Source organism: Mauremys reevesii, linkage group 12, assembly GCF_016161935.1.
Source record: "Mauremys reevesii isolate NIE-2019 linkage group 12, ASM1616193v1, whole genome shotgun sequence".
NCBI lineage: Eukaryota > Metazoa > Chordata > Testudines > Geoemydidae > Mauremys > Mauremys reevesii.
This window is the reverse complement of record NC_052634.1, coordinates 32,680,773-32,702,184: the sequence shown is the minus strand read 5'-3', so window position 1 is coordinate 32,702,184 and position 21,412 is coordinate 32,680,773. Positions and strand designations below refer to the sequence as shown.

At 53.5% G+C, this 21,412-nt stretch overlaps 6 non-coding genes and 1 pseudogene across 6 annotated transcripts; 3 read left to right on the top strand and 4 right to left on the bottom strand.

Annotated features, from left to right (window-relative positions):
• LOC120375680 overlaps nucleotides 1-21,412 on the bottom strand; it is a 1,085,709-nt pseudogene that overhangs the window by 182,253 nt on the left and 882,044 nt on the right.
• TRNAF-GAA lies at nucleotides 3,301-3,373 on the bottom strand. The gene has a single exon. It is a non-coding gene; the product is annotated as a tRNA-Phe (tRNA).
• TRNAS-UGA lies at nucleotides 4,843-4,924 on the bottom strand. Its single transcript has one exon. It is a non-coding gene; the product is annotated as a tRNA-Ser (tRNA).
• Nucleotides 10,119-10,190, top strand: TRNAK-UUU. The gene has a single exon. It is a non-coding gene; the product is annotated as a tRNA-Lys (tRNA).
• TRNAA-UGC lies at nucleotides 11,486-11,557 on the top strand. Its single transcript has one exon. It is a non-coding gene; the product is annotated as a tRNA-Ala (tRNA).
• On the top strand, nucleotides 12,787-12,859 carry TRNAK-UUU. The gene has a single exon. It is a non-coding gene; the product is annotated as a tRNA-Lys (tRNA).
• On the bottom strand, nucleotides 20,244-20,315 carry TRNAM-CAU. Its single transcript has one exon. It is a non-coding gene; the product is annotated as a tRNA-Met (tRNA).

Genomic DNA, 21,412 nt, shown 5'->3' with positions numbered 1-21,412 from the left:
TAAATCCAGAGAAGATGTTTGAATGTGCCCCTCCCTGATGGCCGTGGAGGAGCACACCCAATGGCCCATGGCAAGGGGTGGACAATTGGGTGTACTGTGTATGAGGTGTTTTGCTGGAAATGTACATATTACTGGGGGCACAATTACACCAGCCCCTAACCAAATTCCACACTACACACTGCTCTCTGGGCTTTGGTGCACAGATAGATCTGTGAATCTTACTGCTGTGAATAATCGAACCAGCGCATACAGCCTGATTTCACACCATGTGGTTAAGTTGGTTTGGACAATAACCCATTTCTCTGAGGACATTAAATGGACTTATGCTATGGACAAAAGCACGAAAACCTGCAGCGGCAGCGTATTGCAACTGCCAGCAACTGGACATGTTAAGGGCTTGACCCCGTCGAAGGAGGAGAGGAGGTGTTTCGGTGGTGGCCGGGATGTTGGACCATGCGGCAGTGGTCAGGTCTCTCGGTGTTGCTGTGGATTGTTACAGCGGCTGGTGTATTGCTAAGTATACTTGTGATACGTTGCCTACGGAAATAACCTAGAAGTAATGGAGTAAGCCCCTCCCCCCTGTACTAGACAACCTGGACCCAACCTTCCCAGGCCCACTATAGTGGGAAGTCTGGAACACTAATTGGAACAGGTGTGGCAGCCCCGTACGAGAGAAGGTGCAGGGCGCTGTACTACGCACGGGGCAGTGGGACAATGGAATATCAACACCTTCCACCTTGATGCCTGGCCCTATCAGGAAATGTGTCACCATATGTCCTATGCTTTGCTAAGGGGGAGAATGGGAACAGGGACACAGGCAAGGCTCTGTGGCGTCAGGGCTGGGATGGGGACACTGAGGAAGGAAACTGGAATCGTTGCTTGCTGGAAATTCAACCCAATAAACATCTAATTGTTTGCACCTTTGGACTCTGGGTATTGCTGCTCTGTGTGTACGCAAGACAGACCCAGTAATTGGAGGGTGAAGGGATAAACCCTCTAACACTAACTTACATCTAACACCCATTTGAACCCCTTCTTTTCGCACCATTGCTCATTCTCAGGGGCTGCTTTGTCTCCAGACAGATCCATTCTCTTTCAGGACAGCCTTGCTCTTTCCCTCTGTTTTACTCACTGAGGTGTCAGAGTAAACACTCCCCTTCCTAGTCTCAGACAAACACTAGTATTAACTGTTTGCTACTGATGGGTTTAGAAAGCATTTGTCAAGATGCCATTTCTGGGGGATTTTTCCCAAGATCCAGTATTTTGTGTTCAAACATCTCCCAGCTTCCTTGCTGAAAATAAGGCCAAGGTTTTCTTGCAACGTAGAGGCAGTTTTTCACCCCCAGATGGGACTCGAACCCACAATCTCTGACTTAGAAAGCCATTGCCTTGTCCATTAGGCCACTGGGGCCCTGATGAAAGAATGGAAATTCCATCTCCTAAATGCATATTTCTCATATTAACTTGGAACCAAATAACCTCTTTCTGCACCTTACAGAAATGTCTGCATCCCCTGGCAGCGAGGCTACTGGGCAGGTCACTTACAGAGCTGAGCACCACCTTTCTGCCAGCCATCGTTAGAGAAGAAGGCTCTTTCCCCTGACAGCCACACAGCGCTGCCTAGGATCCCGAGAGCCTCCCTCGTGTTCTCCCGCAGCAGTCGCCTGCCGGTGTGGGTGGGAAAAGGGGACCAGGAAGCACTGCGGCCTCATTCCGGGACAGGAGGCCCTCGCCACGCCCAGGCCTGCCTCTTGCCTTCAGCCCTGGCAGGCCGCCGCCTCAGCCAGGAAATAAGGAAAAGGGGATGAATGAAGAAGTCAGGAAATAACAAGGAAATGAAGAGGTTTGTCGAATGGGTTTCTGCCCGATTTACCATCTTCTCAGCTGCCACTCAAAGTTAAAGACCTAAAGTCAACCTATTGGCATAAGTATAGATGGTTGGATGGGAATTAAAAGGAGCTGCTGTCACAAGTGTTAGGTGCCTGCAAGCAGCATGCAGACTGTTGAAAAACACCGCAATTAGAGGCTCAGATGAAACGTTTGCCCTAAATCAGAAACAACAATAGGAGGACCAGCAGAACGCCACTCTAGGTACATGGCAGAGTACTGGAGGCTGTTAGAGGCAAAAAGTCATTCCTCAATATTTGGAAATCAGATCCTAGTGAGGATAATAGGAAGGTGCACAAACTCTGGCCTGTTAAGTGTCAAAGTGTAACAAGTCAGGCCAAGAAAGAATCTGAGAAGCAACATGCTAAAGACACAAAAGCTAAGCATAAATCCGGTCAATGCGAGTCCTGGTCTGTCCCCGCAGAAAGATGAACCCCCTCTGTGGCTGGAGTGAGCTCCTCCAAGCCAACCTCACTACAGACCTGTGCCAGGTAGTGCTCATTGTAAAAATATTTCCTCTGACAGTTGGGAAAATGGGACCAGCGGTGCTCAGGCCCGCTGACACAATTAACCCCCCCCCCCAACACCAAACATCATGCAGTCCAGAGGAAGGGAGCCTTTGATCTTCCCTCTCATGCCTTAACTGGAGACCATACACACTAATATAGCAGTAACCAGTGCCACAGAGCACAAAGCCCACCAGTAATGCCCTCCCTGGTTGGAGCTCCACCACCTTCTGTACTCGCACCGCGAATGTGAAGAACAAGACTCCAACCCCATCATTCTTTCCTGGCCAGGAGGCCCTTCCTCCCATCACCCTCTGCCCAGCAAGCTACCCTAGAGTCATGAATGTGCATTTCCTGAACACCCACCATGGCCAAGTCCAGCTGCTCCAAGGCACTGAACAGCAAGTGCCTCCTCCTGGACCCCCAAATCCCTTCCACACGGCCACTTTCACAGATGCCCCTTCCTGGTACTGCCCTTGCTCAGCTGCGCAGAGGAGTTTTCACCCCCACTCCCTGCCTGTCACTGCCCAGCAGCCCTCTGGCACCATTCCTGAGGGTCACCCTGCCTTGCTCTCTCCCTGACATATTGGGAAAGACAGATCCCATCTCTCCTTGTTAAAGGTCAGGTGGGCCAACTAGGGGCAGAAGCCCATTCTATGTTTTCCTACTGCAGAGCCCAAGATCAGAGACTCACCATCAGTGCCACCCAGAGGAGGCAAGCAGGGCAATTTACCCCAGGCCCCATGAGAATACAGTATTGCAACTTTTTTTAATTGAACGGGCTCCCAAAAATGCTTTGTTCCAGACCCCTAAATGCTCTAGGGCAGCCCTGCTCATCTTGGGTGCTGACACACCACTGTGCTCCCAGAGAACAAGCCAGCAGGGTACAAAGAGAGATGAAAGGGCCTGCCAAAGCCTGGGATTGAACCAGGGACCTTTAGATCTTCAGTCTAACGCTCTCCCAACTGAGCTACTTTGGCAGCTGTGTGGTAATGTTTGGGCCTGTTGCTTCTCTGCCCGGGATGTTTTTGCAGCCGTTGCACACAAAAAGGACGTCATTGGGAGGTGCCCATGAAGACAAGACTCGCTTTTGCCTGCCTTGCTCAGCTTGACTTGCTGCCTCACCCTGTTCCTGCCCTAGTGCCCGGGTTGACCTGGTGGTGGAAGGGGACTGGGGGCCAGTGGCGCGGGGAGGAAGTTGAGCTGGACCCTGAGCTAGACTAGACCCTGGCGGTGAGAGTCTGGCCACCACCTGCCGCCCCACCCTGTTGTCCTGGCTTCCCCCACTGGGCGTCATTTCGGGAGGGAAGAGGGGCTTCTGCCTCCCCTCCCCGATTTTCACACCGCAGAGGAGTGCGAACAGGAGAACGAACGGCTGCTCCACACCCCACCGGAGGAACCCGGCGCCCTTAGCTGTGGGGAGTAAGAAGTGGCTGTTGGCTGACAGGGCCTGTCCCCGAGGAGCTGGAACAGCAGCTGGCGCCTCCCCATCGGCTACAGGCTGTGGGAAATGCTCATTGCCTGGCTGCATGGGCGGCTGCTGCTCCGTGCTCTGGAGAGCGTCTGTATTGCTCTGTCAACCCCCCGTCTTCACTGAGCCAGTCTGGTAAGGGCCCAAGTGCCCCCTCCGGCCTGGCAGCTGAGAGTCTGTGCAGACATCAGCCCCCCTGCCAGCCCCACAGGCAGCAGCAGCGCCAGCCCCCCAGCGGCACTCGATGCACTTCCTGTGCGGAAATGGCTCCTTGGCATCCAGCTGCTAGAGTGAGAGCTAGGAGAGAGCAGTGTCTGGCTCACCGTGGGGGAGAGAAGAGACCTGGTGAGTGCGGATCTCCCTCAGCCTCTCCCGCAAGGCTGGTCAGTTGTATTGTCACTGTGATAGTCGGTGCTTCCCTTCAGGGCCGGCCCTAGAGGGATCCGGGGTATGGGACAAATCCCCCCTTTCCTCCCCAGGCCCTGTCCCCACTCCACCCCTTCCCCCAAGCCCCCACCCCTTCCTGCCCTGCACCTTCCCCTCTCCCACTCTCCCTGCTCCTCCCCCAGCACCCCACTGAACAGCTGATCACTGGCAAGTGTGAGGAGCTTGTCAGCAAGGCCTGTAGTGGGGCAGGGGGGAGCTGGCTGCCAGTGGGCAGTGAGCACCTTTTTTTCTCTCTGTTGGTTCTGCAGCCCCGTAGCTCCCATGCAGTCGCTGACTCAGCTCCTTTCACATGCTAGAGAGAGGAGCAGAACCAGGGCAATGGCTGATCTATGGGGCACCAGGTGAGTGGCAGAGGCTTCAGGTGCTGAGAGTTTGCCTGACCCCTCAGGGACACCATGTGAGGTGGTGTCCCAGGCATCTCTATGAAAGGAGCAGAACAGAATTTACTTGGGGTGGGGAGAGAATTGAGAGTGTCTCAGGGGGTTGTACAGAGGTATTGCCTGGGTGAGAGACTGGCTAAGATGCAGGCCTCGCTGTGAGCAGGACTTGAACCTGCGCAGGGGAACCCTATTGGATTTCAAGTCCAACGCCTTAACCACTCAGCCATCACAGCTGTAAGCACAAAACTGCCCCAATGCTAGAGAAACTGGTAAATAATCCCAATGCCCAAGCGTGAAGTCATCTGAACTACAGAATTCCCACAGCAAACCTGGCTCCCAAAGCACAGGGGGGTTTTGGGGTTTGTTCTGTTTGCTTAGCCAGGTGCCACAGGAGTCTTTGCTGCTTTTACAAATCCAGACTAACACGGCCCCTCTGATACTCCTAGTGACACTCTCCAATGGATCCCCATCCTCCACCCACCTTGAGCTAGGTAGGAGCGGATCATCATTATCCCTACTTGAGAGAGGGAGAAGCTAAGGCTGAGAAAGGAGAATTGACTTGTCTTAGGTCACACAGCCAGCCAGTGGCAGAGTTGGGAATAGGACCCAAGAGCCCTGATTTTGAAACTAACGATCAGATCATGAATTTCAAACACTGAATGACCTGAATAAAGTGCTCTCAGATGAGCTCCAGACCAACAACAGTTCACAGTAATTATTCAGCAAGTATTTGAGGAGAACTGCAATGTTAGAGAGAATCATGAACTGCTCAGAGACGATTAATGCAGCAAAGCAGCAAAATTTGTCAACATATAACAGGTTATGACTTATTTCCTTGGTCTTAAAAGAGAACATATCATATTGGTCCCTTCTGATCTATGATTCTATGATTCTATGAACAACAAGGACCTGAATCTCCTCCCTGTCAATAACTCCCTGCTCAGCCAATCAGGGTAGAGACTGAGGACGGGAGGCTGAGGGTTCTCACCAGAGAGCCCAAAGGATGGCCCAGGTCACTGGTGGGGATCATTGCCCGAGCACTATTTCAGCCCCACATTTTTGGGTGGACCTCCCACAGTGGGAGCTGCAGAGCACTCCCCCGCAACACACACATACACACACACACACACACACACACCCCGCTCCTGGTGTTGGGAGGGGAACAGGTGAAAGGACAAAAGAAGCAAGAGACAAAGAGAAAGGAGGGAGGGATGGATGGAGGAAAAGGTGAAACAAAAAGGACAAACCCTAATGTCCCCACTGATTCTATGGGACAAAATCCCAGGTGCGGAATAAAATTCTGCCTCCTTAAGTTCGTGTTTTCCATGCCTAGAATTCAACTGTCACCAGATGGATCAGACTGAACAGGTTTCAAACCTCGAGGAGGCTTCAACCTTCTAAACAGGGATGGCTGTTTTCTAGTAAAATCAGGAAAAGGGAAGGAGAAAACTCGAAAGAGGTTCCTCCTGGCGCTCACGTCCGTGAACCCGAATACTCTCTCAGTCCTCAAAGAGAGACCTGGAGAAGGAGACTTGCTGAAGCAAAGCCACAGGGGTCTCTGAGGTTTCCCTGGCCCCTCACCCCTGTCCTGCCTGGCTGATGTGAGCATCTCTCTGTGAGGTCATCACCTCCCCACCACCTTTGACCAATAGTCTGAGGTCCTGCAAAAGGCCTTTGTGATGTCACTGCCACACCCCTCCCTTGCTGTGCTAATGTCCTGCCCCTGGCCAGGCACTTTGGAGGTTTGAGCTACTCCCTGTGCATCACCCCACTCAAGGAGCGTTCGTTCTAGGAAGCAAGCCGGCTAGACAGGAAAACATCAGATGCTGCTCCCAATGCTACACTCAGTTTTTCAGAAATTAGTCGACTTTATGGCCAGAAGAGACCATTAGAGCATCTAACCTTACCCCCTGCATATCACAGGCCTCCTGTATGACACAATATCTACTTTTGGGGCAAACACATTCCAGAAAGATAGCTAGTCTTCATGAAATGACATCAGGACATGGCGAATCCACCACTTTCCTTGGGAGATTGTTCCTGTGGTGAATCATCCTCGATGTTGAATATTTGTGCCTTAGTTGTAATATGAATTTGTCTCTTTTCACCTTCCAGCCATTGGGTCTTTTTATGCCTTTCTCTGCGAGATTAAAGAGCCCTTTAATACCCCATCTTTTCTCTCCATTAAGGCCCTTCAACACTTCAATGAAGTCACCTTTCAATCTTCTTTTGATAAGCTAAACAGGTTGAGCTCATTCAATAGCTCACTAGACGGCATTTTTCTCCAGCCGTCAGAACACTTCGTGGCTCTTTGGTCATCAGATTCCTGAACTGCAACTGGATGTGGTTCTTGTTCTTCTGCACAACATAGCTCCTGGAGAAGAGGGATCTGCGAATGTACATTCGTATGATACCTTTGTTTAACTGATGAAAACATAAACTAGACACTTAGAGGACTGGAACTGATTTCAGCTGATGGACAGCTTTGCTAGGTTTTTATGCATTTGGACAGCAAAATGTTGAGTGTTTACATTAATATCAAGCACTCCTGTATAGAGGAGCCCCTGAACATAATGGAGAATGGAAATGAAAATGTTTAACTTTAAAAAAAAATAAAAGAAAGAAGGTTATAAGAGAACACGGGGGTTTGAACTGAGGACTACGTGAAAACTGCAGTTAAGCACTCTAACACTGAGCAATATCCCCGATGACAACAGGAGTATGGAATTGTGAAGTCCAGGACTTTGAAGGACAAACCCTGATTCATCGAGCTCCTTTGCCATTCCCAGACCACAGGTGGTTTTCAAAATGGGGTTTGATTAAACTTCTTAAATGTGGTAAACACCACAGCTTGCACACCCACCGATATAGCTTCTCCCACTGACATAGCTGCCACCTCTTGGGAAGTGGATTAACTGCACCCACAGGAAAACTCTCTCCCCTCAGTATAGAGCAGTGGTTCTCAAACTGTGTCAGGACCCCAAAGTGGGTCATAACCCTGTTTTAATGGGGTCGCCAGGGCTGCCATTAGACTTGTTGGTGCCTGGGGCTGAAACCAAAAGTCTGAGCCCCACCACTGAATCCCTCAAGCTCTGGTTTTGCCCTCCCCTAACTGGGGCAGGGCTCAGGCTTTGTCTCCTCTGCCTGTGCTCAGTGTAGAGGGTCTTGGTGTGTCTTTCTAGCGTCATGTAGTAAGTTTTTTTTTTTTTTTTTTTGCAAAAAGGGGTTGTAGTGAAAGGAAGTTTGAGAAACCCTGGCATAGAGCCTCTGAATATGTCTAGACTTGGCTCCCTGGGGCAGATCAGACACTGAAAGTACAGCCATGGAGACACCACACACCAGCCTGGCCTAGCAGGCAAAAATCAAACCTCCACAGAAAGATGCCCATTGCTTTCTAACCCGTCTCCCTAAGCCCTCAGCCACAGCCACTTAACAAAGGGGCTTTTCTACACTATGGTTCTGGTCTCACTGAAGGGGCATTTCCAATTGTTTGCTCAGACCAGCGTTAGGGGAAATGGTGCCCTGGGCAAAGCTTGTACTTTGGCACTTCCCCATTGCCCCTGGACGATCCCCACTCCCCCTTTACCGCTAGCTCCTGCACTCCCAACCCTTGCACCTCCTTCACCCCTAACTCCTGCCCCCTCCTGTGCCCCCTTTGCCCTTAACTCCCTGGGCCACCAGCCATTGCCCCTCTCCTGCAGCCCCTTCACATGGCTCCAGTGCTGGGGGGCCCGCACTTGTTCTCCCTTTCCCTGGGCTTTGGCATCACTAGCCCCTGCTTAGTGAGTAGGGTTCAGTGGTCCCCAAAATGTGGGGTGTGACTCCTAGGGGGACACAGAGGAACATTCATGGAGTCAATGAAATCAATTGAGCTTCTTCAGTCTCTCGCTGGAGACATTTCCCTTGTTTTTAAAGGCAAAAATCCTGATCTTTCCAATGGGAGCTGCTGCTTCAGTGTTCAGTTTGGGGAGGGATCTGGCTGCACTCAGAGATCTGCCCGCGGGTTACAATCTGTGATCCGAAGGGTCGAACGCAAACAGCGTTTAGATGGGACCCTTAGTGCTGCCCCCGTGTGGCCAAAGATTAGAACTGACCAGCAGAGTTTACAGCTGGAGCCTGGGACGCTCCTGAACAAACTCGCGTGGGATCCTCACTGTGCAGCAGGAGGCGGGGGGAAGCTGATTGTCAGGGCTCAGGGCTGCACCCTGCCAGGCTGAGCCGGTGTCTGTGCTAAGCTCGGCATCAATCAGGTGATTCTGGGCAGTTCGGGGTCATGCTATCATGTGGGCAGCTTGTTTAGTTTACAGCAAAGGTTGAGTCCTACTTTGTGCACCGTGTGTGAGAATGAAAATCCTAAACCTCCCTTTGAAATATCGAATGCAGCAGGACGTGTTATTGTCCCTGCCCCAAAGCAGACAGACCAATGGTAATACTCTGCTGCCATTTTACCATTTTTGTTTGCTAAACTCCTTCTTATCTGCCCGGCCCAGGTTGTCCTCTGCCGCAGCTGCTGCTCCGGCCTGCTCTAGAGTCAAACACGCAGGGCCCCAGGGGAACAGAGGCTGGGACAGGGCAGCAGCCTGGGCTGGGCTGGGAAGATGCTGGGAGTTCTCTTTCCCTGAGAACTGGCCTGGCTCCCTTCTCAACAGCAAACAAATCAATTCCACGTCCCCTCCCCAGAAAAACCAGCCTGGAGCCAAGGGCAGCAGGGGACGATTCCCTCCAGTTCCCACCGAGGCAGGAGAGAACCCAGGGTGTTTCTAGCAGAGCTTATGGAACTGAGGTGGGGAAACCAGCCTTTAATAACAGGCAGTTCCAGTTTTAGCTAAGTGTTTTTAACAATTTCTACAACATTAAATAACCCTTCAATCGTAGTGTCACCATCCATAAAATTGCTTCAGCCTTACAGGTTCCTAAGTGCCCAACTAAACATCTCTTCAAATCCAAGGGAGTGGAGATCAGTCAATGTTCAGAGTCATCCCACAAAAAAGAACCATGTTGTGGTACATACTGGCCCCATCATGTGGCCATGGCCTTTCCCTCCTCCTCCAGAGTCAGAATGTGATCAGCTCTCACTGAAGGGGTGCAACACCCCTCCCTTGGTCTCTGTGCCAGAGCTCCTATCAGCTCAGTGTCCTTCCCGCAAGAGTTGGCTGCTGAGAGGGTTGCGATGGGGTAAATGAAGGCAGAGGAGGATTGTTCCTCATGGGTTTCTTTGTGTGGCCCTGTGATCCTGCTGGAGGAAGCATGATTTGTGCTTGTTTCAGTAGCTTGAGTTGGGCTCAGGTTGTGACCCTGAGTACAGGGATTCCTGCACTCTCTGCTCTTAGCCCCTCAGGGAATGGACAATGGAGCAACTTCAGAAATTGGATAGAAAGTAGCCTAAGAAAGTGTAGCATAAGTGAGGAGACAAATAGCATCTACCCCTCCCTGGTGGTCTAGTGGTTAGGATTTGGCACTTTTACTGCCAAGGCCTGGGTTCAATTCCCAGTCAGGGAAAAGTGACTTTAAACCAGAGCTGCTTTTGTTATTCTTCACTTACAACATAAACGAATCCGTGGTGTTTTCCTGATTCCCCCATCTTCCCAGTGTCTCCATGGCAGGGCTGGCTCCAGGAACCAGCCCAGCAAGCAGGTGCCTGGGGCGGCCAATGGAAAGGGGAGGCTTCAGCAGCAATTCGTCCCTCTCAGAGGGAAGGACTTGTGGCCAAAAGCAGCAGAGGTAGAGCTGCAGTTGATTGCAGCTTTTTTATTTTTTTTTCCACTTGGGGTGGCAAAAACACTGGAACTGGCCCTGCTCCATGGAAGACAATTTGTTAAATCCCAGATGAGTGGAGTTAAATCAGTTCTCAGCCTGAGTTCTTAGGTCTTAATCCTGAGGATATTGTCCCACCATGGGGTCATTTCCTGCCTCTCTTTCATACAGAAGCACAATTTTCCTTGCACAGACACAGGAACAGCAAGATCTTTCTCTGTCTCTTGTGCAAAGCAGGGGGCCAGATTCCATGGAAACAATGGACAAGCAGGGGGCCCTGGGCACATCCAGCCCTGGCAGTGAGATGTTCCCTCCCCTCTTTCTTTATGCCCCTGTTGTTATTTCATGGATAGTCTGGGATGGGGGAAAAGCTGAGTTCACTCCAGGTGGAGGGGAAAAAGGACCCTGAAAATCTCAGGCCCCAACCCCTGCTACCAGGATCACTGATGTGCTGGGAATCTTGCATGGGAAAGGGATGGTGTGAATTGTCAAGGTGGGGAATGAATAACAATTTACAACAAGAGCCACCTCATTAACCACTGACACAGGCTAATCCTGCCGCAGATAGAAGGGAAACTGGGAGTGATTCTTTGCTGCTCAGCCATGGAAACAGTGACCCAATTGCACCGCAGTGAATGTGTTGGGGAAAGCTGGACTTCACAGGCAGGTGGCAATAGCAGATCCTAGAAACACCTGGAGCTCCCCACAGCACTTCTGCCAGCAGGGTCAGGTGTTGAACGACTCACAGTGCCCCCCCCCCCCAGACACATTACCTTCCAGCAGGAGGTGGCAGCACCCCTCACCCAATGCAGGGGAGAGGGCTGAGTGTATCTCTGCACCCTGAGCCCAAGGCACCCACTCTCTCTGCCCCACACATCGAATCTGGCCCTGCTGCAAAGTGACCCTAAGAACCAGCAACCTCCAGGACAGCAAGTTTGGCCTCAGAGCAGGGAATGTGTCCCCCATGCTGCTTTTAGGCCACTAGGTGCTCTGGAAACAGGAGGGCTCTGAGTGTAACCTAGAGCACATACAGCCAATCTGGGGATGTAGCTCAGTGGTAGAGCACATGCTTTGCATGTATGAGGTCCTGGGTTCAATCCCCAGCATCTCCAATTTCTTTTCACCCTGCTGCTTTGCTCCTGCCCAGAGGGGATGTGGCCCAGCAGTCTCCCTGCAGGAGTTTCAATCCTGCTCAGTGATGGATAAGTGCCAATTGCATGGAAGGTCGGGGCGGTTCTGCTCCTAAGTCTTCTCTGTACATTTAAGATTCCCACCAGTTGTGTTGCCTGGAACAAGGGTAGATGAGAAGGGAGAATCCTCCAGCACTGGAGGGAAAGGTCCCATCTGCACAGACTGAGAGGCAAAGACTAGACTTATTTCTAGTCTGGGCCCAATCTTTTCTCCTGGTGTAGTCCTTGTTCCAGCTCAGGTGGTAGCTGGGGATGTCTCATGACTGCAGCCATGTTTGTTCAGTTCCACCCCCTTATACAGCTTTGGTACAAGGCAGGAATTTTTTGTCTCTCTCCTGAGGAAAAGCCCCAGGTTTAAGATGGATTCCTGTACCAGGTGACATGGTCACATATCCCGTGAGACCCCCCAAGCCTTCATTCTTCCTGGCCTGACTCAGGGATGGTGCAGGACAGAACCATCTCCAGTCAATTGTCCTGGTTAATGGGAGCCATCAAGAGTCCAAACCACTGTTAATGGCCCTCACTTTGCATCATTACAACAGGACCTCAGAGTTATAGTTCATATTTCTAGTTTCAGATCCAAGAATGATTGGTTCATACAAATAGGATGAACACACATCGTAGATTATAAGCTTTGTCATGATACCTTACAAGAGACCTTTTGCATGAAGCATAGTCCAGTCACTTTATATTCACACTCATTAGCATATATTCATAAAATCCTATGGAGTGCAACGTCACAGCAGGGAAAGGGTTTTACTGCGGCACCTGGGAGCAGTTGAGTTTCATGTTCAGGCTGTGGTATGAGTTCCTCCAGGTTTCTCGTAAGCACACAGGGACCTTCGCGGGTGCTCTCGATACAGGAATGGCCCAGACATGATAAAGTGATGTAGTTTGCATTTTCCTTTTTTATTTTTGTATTTCCAATGGCATTTCTGTTTGTGATTTTGTTTTGCTTTGTATAACTGTGTTTTCTCCTGGATTTGTTATTTAACTAAAAAAAGAATAAGGCCTCAGGGCACTGGATGGAGGAGCAGGCTGGGGCTAGGTCTGCTAAGAGAGCCAGAGTAGCAGGTTTTCTGTATTGTTTCCTGCTCTCATTTTCTTGATTAGTTTCTCTTCTGCACGAAATTTGCTTCTTTGAAGCATGAGCCTGACTAGCTCAGTTGGTAGAGCATCAGACTTTTAATCTGAGGGTCCAGGGTTCAAGTCCCTGGTCAGGTGAAAAGTAACCTTTCCCTGTTGGATATTTCCCCCAGAACTGATGAAGCCATCTCTCCAGGATGTTATTTGAATCACTTTTTTCCCCCAGGAATTCACCTTTCACTAGGAAGGGCCATGTACTGCCTGGGACTGAAGGGAAAACTTCCTCACATGCCCACTGGCCTTTCACAGTCTGGATTAAGAAAGGCCTCTGGGAGGTGCAGCAAACTGCTGCATGACAACTTGATGAGCAAATGCAGGGCTGCCCCCACAGGGTCATCCTCACCAGAGCTCAGCAGAGGTCTGGGGGTTCCCTATTGGTCCCATGGTGTAAGGGCAGCACTCGGGACTTTGAATCCTGCAATCTGAGCTGAAGTCTCGGTGGGATCTGAGGACAATTCCTGTGCCACAAACCCTGCTGGGTCTTCCAAGGCTCTATCTTGCTCTCTCCAATGCCATGAAAGCCTGTCTTTCACCCGCTAGCTGTTGTGACTTGAGCACAAGAGGGGATGTTTGATCCAGAAGCCTGGCCATGCCTGGAGTCCTGTAGGTAGGGATGCGAGCTCCATTTCCTGTGAGTCCTGAAGCTGGGCTGCAGCCTGGCCTAGCAGGCAGCCCTATTGGTTCACCTACTGGCCCAAAGTCACTTGGGCGGTGTTGGTGTTCCCCAGGGATGCTGAAGGGCCTAAGGGAGGGAGGCTCAATGCTCCCCCCTATCAGTCAGGGCGGAAGGGGAGGGCTGCAAGAGTGGGCAGGTTGATGGCTGGGCCTTCTAGCATTCGGTTGGGGTTGAGGTGGAGAACGCGAACTGGGAGAAATGGTTGCTGGCCTGTGAGGAGTGGCTCAGCCGGTGGCGTAAGTGGACCTTGTCATTACCTACAAGGTTGTCATGCTCAAGACCCATCTGTGGGGAATTTCCTCAGCCATGTGTTTCCCCCTGCTCCACGAGTGCTGCTGAGACCGAACACGATGGCCTTCCACTTCTTGTGGGGCCATAGGACGTCCCTACCTAGTCAGGAGAACTGTGGCTTTTCTGCTGTATTAGAAGGGGGGTTGGGCCTGGTGGGCTTTGAAGCCTTGTACGGTTCTACTGTTTTGTTTTTCAATTTTCAGTGGTGGCTCAGCTGGAGAGCAGGTCAAAGCCCAAAGCCCTGCCCCCGCCCCCCTCGCTCCACCGTTCCCCAAAGCCCTGCCCCCGCTGTGCCCTTCCCCAAAGCCCTGCCCCTGCCAAACCCCTTTCCCCAAAGCCCTGCCCCTGCCCCCTTCCCTGAGGTCCTGCCCCGCCCCGCCCCAAAGCCCTGCTCCTGCCCCCTCACTCTGCCCTTTCCCCAAAGACCTGCTCCCACCCCCCGAGGTCCTGCCCTCACGCTACCCCTAACCCCAAGGTCCCCCCTCACATCGCCTGTTCCCCCTAATCCCTGCCCCTTTCCCTGAAGTCCTGCCCCGCCCCGTCCCTTCCTCCAAGGCACCACCCTCGCATTGCCCCTTTTCCCCAGCACCCCACCCTCACTCTGCCCCTTCCCCCGACTCCCCACTCCCACATTGCCCCCAATACACCCCTCCTGCACCCTTTCCCCAAGGACCCACCCCACATGGCCCCTTCCCCGAGTTCCCGCCGCCTTGAGCTTCCCTTTCTCCTCGAGACCCCGCCCCTGCACCGCCCCTTCCCCTGGAACCGCATGCCTGCACCGCCCCTTCCCCTGAGACCCCGCCCCTGCACCGCCCCTTCCCCTGGGACCCCGCCCCTTCCCCTGGGACCCTGCGCCTGCACCGCCCATTCACCTGGGACCCTGCCCTCACATTCCCACTAGACCCCACCCTGCAGCACCTGTTCCCTCTAATCCCTGCCCCTGCATTGCCCCTTCCCGAGACCCCACCCACATGCTTCCTTTGCCCCGAGACCCTGCCCTCACAGCGCCTCTTCCCCAAGTCCCCAGTGCCACACTGCCCATTTCCCCTGAGTCCCCGCCCCCACACAGCCCCAATTACCCCACCCTCACAATGTACTGAGACCCCGCCTCCCACTGCTCCTCCTGAGACCCCGCCCCTGCACCACCCACTAACAGGCCGGACCCCGGCGGGGGAGGGGGAGAAACATGCTGTGCTCTGCCACAGACTTCCCGAGTGTCCTTGGGCACATCACTCAGCCTCTCTTCTCCCGTCCAGGAAATGGGGCTGGTGGTGCTTTCCGCCCTCGCACGAGCTGGGACGAGAACTACCCTGTGTATTAGGAAGATGCTCCCAGTCCCCCTGCTCCCACCTCTAGACCCACCTCTGATCCCAGAGCCAGGAATAGAATCCAGAGGTCCTAACACCCAGCCCCCTCCCTGTTCTGACCACTGACCCCCACTCCCCTTTTAGGCTCACTGCCATTTCTATCCACCCACCCCACCTGTCCATCCCTTTGCTGCAGGTTTCTGGGGTGTCACCCCTGCTCTGCACTCCCCCCGTGCAGCCACAGGCCTTTTTCCCCAACCACACATCCTCTCCCCTCATGCTGGATCATCTGCTTGGCCCCTGCCCCTCTCGGGTGCGCTGTGCGGCGTGGCTGGGGATTGTGCAATGGCCCAGCACCAGGCAACGCAGAACGTAAACCACAGGCCCTGCCCCACCCCACCGGAGCTGCCCTCCAGGTGCATTTGAGCCCAGCACCTTGCATCTGTGCTCTCCTGCCCCACGAGGGGTGAGCTGCAGCCCCCACCATGCTCTGCAGCAGAGAGAAGAGTCAAGCCAACCAGCCCATTTAGGATGGGGGAATCAACACCCTTTTTTCTGCACAGCCACTGACCATCAGCGGGATTCCTCCTCCCTCCTGTGCCTCAGTGCAACTAAATCTCCGCACCTAGACAGCCGGTCCGTCCACTGCACCCCAGTCCCCCATGCCTGAGCCTCCCTGCCAAAGCCCTGTACCTGGCTCCATAGAATTAAGTCTCACATCTCGCTGGGAACTCGACTTCTTGTGCCCAGAGAGTCTCGGCCCCCTCAGTAGATGACCTGTCTGAGAAACACAGTGTCCGTCTTCTCTAAAGAAGTACTTGGAGAGCATTTGCTAGTGTGACCACGTGGCCTAATGGATAAGGTGTCTGACTTTAAATCAGGCAGTTAAGAGTTCAAGTCCCTTTGTGCTTGTGCAGTTTTACCTTTGGGCTGAACATCCTGCTCCTTTCAGGGCTAGAACCTCTTTTTGGTCACTCAGGCCAATGCTCTGGCTTCAGCTAGAGCCCTGGGAAGGAGTTGGGGGGTGGGTGTCACAAAGGCTGGGGCATGAGCCCCAGGTGCTTCCAGTCTCACCTTTGCCCTTCCTGACTTGCCAAAGAAACTGGGCGGCTGCCCGGGCTAGTGTGTGGAGCAGTTTCCCTCTTCCAAGTGTGCGCCTGTCCCTGTGCTGGAGGGTACTTGCTACATAGCCCCTTGGGAGCCTGGGTGTTTCTCTGCTTCTCGCTAGCTGGGGAAAAGCCTCTCGGGGTAAAATCTCCTGCCCCACTGCCAAAGTGAGCACCTTGAGTGGGAACGGTAAGAGGCCCCACCAGGGGGGCTGGCCCTGCTTTCCTACCATCGTCTGATGTTGGCCACAGAGCATCAGCAGCCGCCCCACATGCTGGTCTGTGGGTGGCCTTCAGTGGGTGTTTGGCATGGCAGGGAGCAGGCTGGCTGGGGGTCTTTGTCGCTGTCTGCTGACCACGCATAGGCATGGTCGTCCCCTCCTCTGAACAGCCAGAGTGAGTCTGTGCTTAGAAAGCAGAGACACAGGAGACTGGAGACAAGAGGGTGAGAAAGATTGAGAAAGGGCCTATGCAGACAGCCCACACCACAGGGACGCTGCCTGGTTAAGGAATGTGGAGGCACCAAATTGCCCCAAATTTCCCGGTGCCCTGCGCAGCTGCGTACTGCTCCAGCGGGGAACCCGATCCCCCGGCTGGCTGAGCCGGCCAGGAAAGCTGCCCCTGCCCCTGCTCCACCTCTTCCCACAGCCCCCACCCTGGTCTGCCCCCACCCCCTCTTCCCACCCCTGCTCCACCCCATCCCTCCCCACTCCGCCCCTTCCCTGAGCTACACCCGGTGGACGGCAGGAGGGATCAGCGCACCCGGCACTCACTGGGCGGTGGGAAGTGGAACGACCTGGCCCCAGCCTGCTCTGCTCCACCAGCTCCCAGCCGCGCCACTGGTGAGTGCTGGGCGTTTCCCCCAACTTCCAAGGCTGGGAGCAGAGTGCAGCAGGCTGGGGCCGGATCACTCCACTTCCCGACGCCCCGTGTGTGTGGGGTCGGGCCTGCCCTGCAATTACTGGGCAGCGGGACGTGGAGTGACCTGGCCCCAGCCTGCTCCGCTCTGCCAGCTCGGGCTGGGGGACGGGGTGCCGTGTAGGGCACCAAAATGTCTAGGGACAACCCTGAATAGATCATTTTCCCACAGGGACCGATGGCTGTTAGACTAGAGATATTCAGGCTGCCTGTACAGGCCTAAACTTTAAGAACTCAGGTGTATTTTTATCACTTAGCTAGTGACAGGGCTATAAAAGAAAGACCCAAAATCCCAGTTTGCCTGCGTCTGGGCCTTCTCTCCCTCGGAGAGTCTGAGCCTTGTTTGTAGGCGAAGGCCTTTGGCTAAGTAGCAGGGGCAGCCATAAACTGGGAAGCGAACGGTCCCATCCTCACCTCCCAAACCCGTCACACTGAACTAAGGTGGGGTTGGGCTGTTAGGAAGACGATCCTGTCCCGATAGTGCCCATCACCACCAGATAACGAAACAGATCTTAAGGGAGCATCCGGTCTGGCAAGAAATCCCTTCTCAATGGTTGTGGTTGTGAAACCCTCATTTCTGTAGGGTTTAGCTTTCTGGCCCCCACTTTTCTATTGTCAATCTGTCTGGTTCGCTAATTGTTTCTGTCTGCTGCAGAATTAATTTTGCTGGGTGTAAGTTAATTAGGGGAGTGGGATGTAATTGGTTAGAGAATTCTGTTACAATAGGTTAGAATTGGTTAGTTACAATGACTGGTTAAGGTCTAGCTGAGAATATTACTGTATAAACTGGGGTCAGACAGGAAGTGGAAGAGGAAATTGGAATCATGCTAACGGGGGGGATGGGTATAGGGAACGGGGAACAGGGACACAGACAAGGCTTTGCAGTGTCACAGCTGGGAAGGGGGATGTGGGGTAAACACTCTGCAGTGTCAGAGCTCATAGACTCATCGACTTTAAGGTCAGAAGGGACCATTGTGATCGTCTAGTCTGACCTCCTGCACAACGCAGGCCACAGACTCTCACCCACCCACTCCTGTAACAAACCCCTGGCCTATGTCTGAGCTAGCGAAGTCCTCAACTCGTTGTTTAAAGACTTCAAGGTCAGAGAATCCTCCAGCAAGTGACCCGTGCCCCATGCTGCAGAGGAAGGTGAAACCCCCCAAGGGTCTCTGCCAACCTGCCCTGGAGGAAAATTCCTTCCCAACCCCAAATATGGCGATCAGCTAAACCCTGAGCATGTGGGCAGGACTCAGCAGCCAGACACCCAGGAAAGAATTGTCTGTAGGGATGTGGGGTAAACGCTCTGTGGTGTCAGAGCTGGGAAAGGGGACACTGGGGAACAGACTCTGTCAGTCTATAGAGATAAGCCCGACTGGTGTGAAGGGCTTTGGAATCTGCCTGCTTGGAAACTTGTAAACATCCCTTTGTCTGCGCTTCCGACTTCTGGTCTTTTGCTGCTTGCTGCCTGCGTGACAAGAGCCAGGGAAGTGGGCAGGGGAAGGGAAAGCCCTGTAACAATGGCTCCTTGCTCCTCTCACTCCAGGCTCAGGGGTCAAGGATGGGCAGGACTCCAGGCTCTGCTTGAGGGATCCTGGCACAGGGGCTGGTGGGGGAGAAAGGATGGTAGATTCTCATCTGCGCTCTGGAGAGGAGGTAATAAATGAAGGGGGCATTTTTGGCTCCTCCCCTCCTCAGTGTCCCCAGGGCTGGAAGTCTACATTACGCAGGGGAAAATGAGGGGGTGATGCCACTTGGTTTATGAAAACCAGTGCTCTAGGGGAGGTTTGAACTTACAACCTCAGCATAACTCCTCTCAGCACTGCCCTATAAGTACTGTGCGCTAACCAGTTGCGCCACTAGGTTGATACAGGTGAGGGGTGACCCCAAAACATTCTCAGTGGAGCTGAGAGCAGGTAGCGACAAGTGTTGTACTTGGTGGGGTGGATTCTTCTTAAGGGTTCCAGGCACCATTTGACCCTTTTGTTCTTCCCTGTGTAATAACAGAGCTGGTTAAGACTCAATGGAGAGTCTTGCTGCAGACCAACAGATCTGAAGTCACTGATAACCAGCTCTAAGCATTAGTCCTGCTTTGGGACAGTGTCTCTCATGCAAGGAACTGCCCAGTCTGCGCTAGCAGTGAGGCTCCCTCACTAACAGCTGAAATCAGGGAGAGCTGTGTGAAGTGCAGGGCCCCAGGGGTGCCGGAACAGGGGGGAACAACACCCCAGGACTTTAAAAAATGGGAGGGCTCTGCCTTGCCACTTTGTAATGACCGTAAGGGTGAGTGAGGGGGGGGAGGGGACGGAGAGCAGTGAGCGGGAGGAAGGATCTTGGGGTATGAGGCAGTGTAAGAGCGGGGCCTTGGGGAGGGGGTGGTGCAGGGGCGTGGCCTCAAGTGGAAGGGGTGAGGCTACTGCTTGGGCTCTGGTGGCCGCCACTTTTAGGCAGGGACACCCGGGGGGGGGGTAAAGTGGGGCAAAAAACGCTCAGCTGGTGGTCCAAAGAGCGGGCTGGATGCCATTCAGAAACCCATCTGCCAGCAGCCGTGCCGGAGCCTCAGGCTTAATCCTCAAGGCCGAGCACAAAAACTTTCAGCCGGGAACATTTCGCTCCCTTCCCGCCTCCGCCCAAGCGGCAAGGGAGAAGCGGAGGAGACACGCCGGCTCAAAGACACCTCCCTCCCACTTCCCTGTACGCTGTGCAAAGCTCTTGGCCTGCCTCATGCCTCATCAGGAAAGCGCGGCCATGCGGCCCAAGCCTGAGTCACGTCCGCAGCCTGGCCCGCCCCGGCTGACGGCCGCGCAGAGCCATGCGAGTCAATGGCAGGTCGAGTCCGGCGCCTCGGCTCTTTCCCCTGACAGCCACACACACAGCGCTGCCCAGCGCCCCCAGAGCCTCCCTCGTGTTCTCCCGCAGCAGCCGCCTGCCGGGGTGGTGGGAAAAGGGGACCAGGAAGCACTGCAGCCTCATTCCAGGACAGGAGGCCCTCACCATGCCTAGGCCTGCCTCTTGCCTTCAGCCCAGGCAGCCAGAGGTGCCGGGGAGCTCCCTGGCAGGCCGCCGCTTCGCCTCAGCCACCTCTTGCCTCATGGCCTAGGCTCTTGGTGCTCTGCTGGTCACCGGCTCGCTTGAAGGCCCAGAGGGAAAAGAAACAAGCGCACACGTAGCAGAGGATGGTTTCGATCCATCGACCTCTGGGTTATGGGCCCAGCACGCTCCCGCTGCGCCACTCTGCTGCTTCTTCACACCCTCCCCCTGCCACCTAGCCGCCACTATCCGGATTAGTGCCTTACGCGCTCTTGTGCTGGCAGGCAGATGCGCAGGCTGCTAGGCAGCTGCCCTGGTCACAGGATTTTACAGCTTCTACAGGGTAAAAGGGATCTATTTGGGGTTTGGACCCCATTGGGAGCTGGGTAGCTGAGTGCCGGAGATGGGAGCACTTCTTAAACAGTTTTCAGTTAAGCTTTCAAGCTTGTGGGGGACGAGGTTCAGCCTTGGATCCGTGTCTGCAGCAGGCAAGCGCGTCTGGCTCAATCGCCCCCCCCCCCCCGCTGTATTAGCAGACTAAAACCCGGAGCAAACGCACACGCCTTGCAAAGGAACAGGAGCCGGGATCTCGCACAAACGTCCACATTTTATAAAGAAGACGTGCAAAGAAAAAAAGTGTACAGTACAGAGTTTGGCATAGAAGTTTCTGGTGCTCAGGGAACAACGTACAGCTTACCCAAGGGATGCAAAATTCAGTTTAAGATCGGGTGGCATAAGGAATACATAATCTACAATAGCCCTGACCTGGGGGTAAAAGGTTAACGTACAGATACTGAGTTAGGAGGGTATGTTGTCCATATGAGGGCTACGTTCGGGTGTGGAATATAACGAGCGGTTACGACGATGAGGATGGATTGACCCGCGTTTGGTGAGTTTTAACGTTCGGTGTTTTGGAATCTTTGCCACAATCTAGTTGAAGCAGGGTCAGTATGAAGTCTGCCCTGCCATCTGTTGGTGATGTGTTGTCAAGGCCTTTTGGGGCTGATGTCATTTGCATGGTTACACCCACCCCGGATTGCATGATGGGAGTGCTTGTCCAAACGGTCATTTCAGCTGCTGCGATATCCCCAGTCTCTTTGTTATTGGGGCAGGAGTAATCCAGTGTATTTTCCTGTTGATTTTGGATCAAGGACAGAGTAACTGTACCTGGCATTTGAGGCCTGAGAGCGTCACCCTCTCCTGAAAAGTACTCACCATTTAGGGGTATGGGTTCCTAACGGCCGCTCGTGGAGGAAGGTAGAAATGGATGTTTGTTGGTGTCTTGTAGGTGCTGCTGATGTCCTTT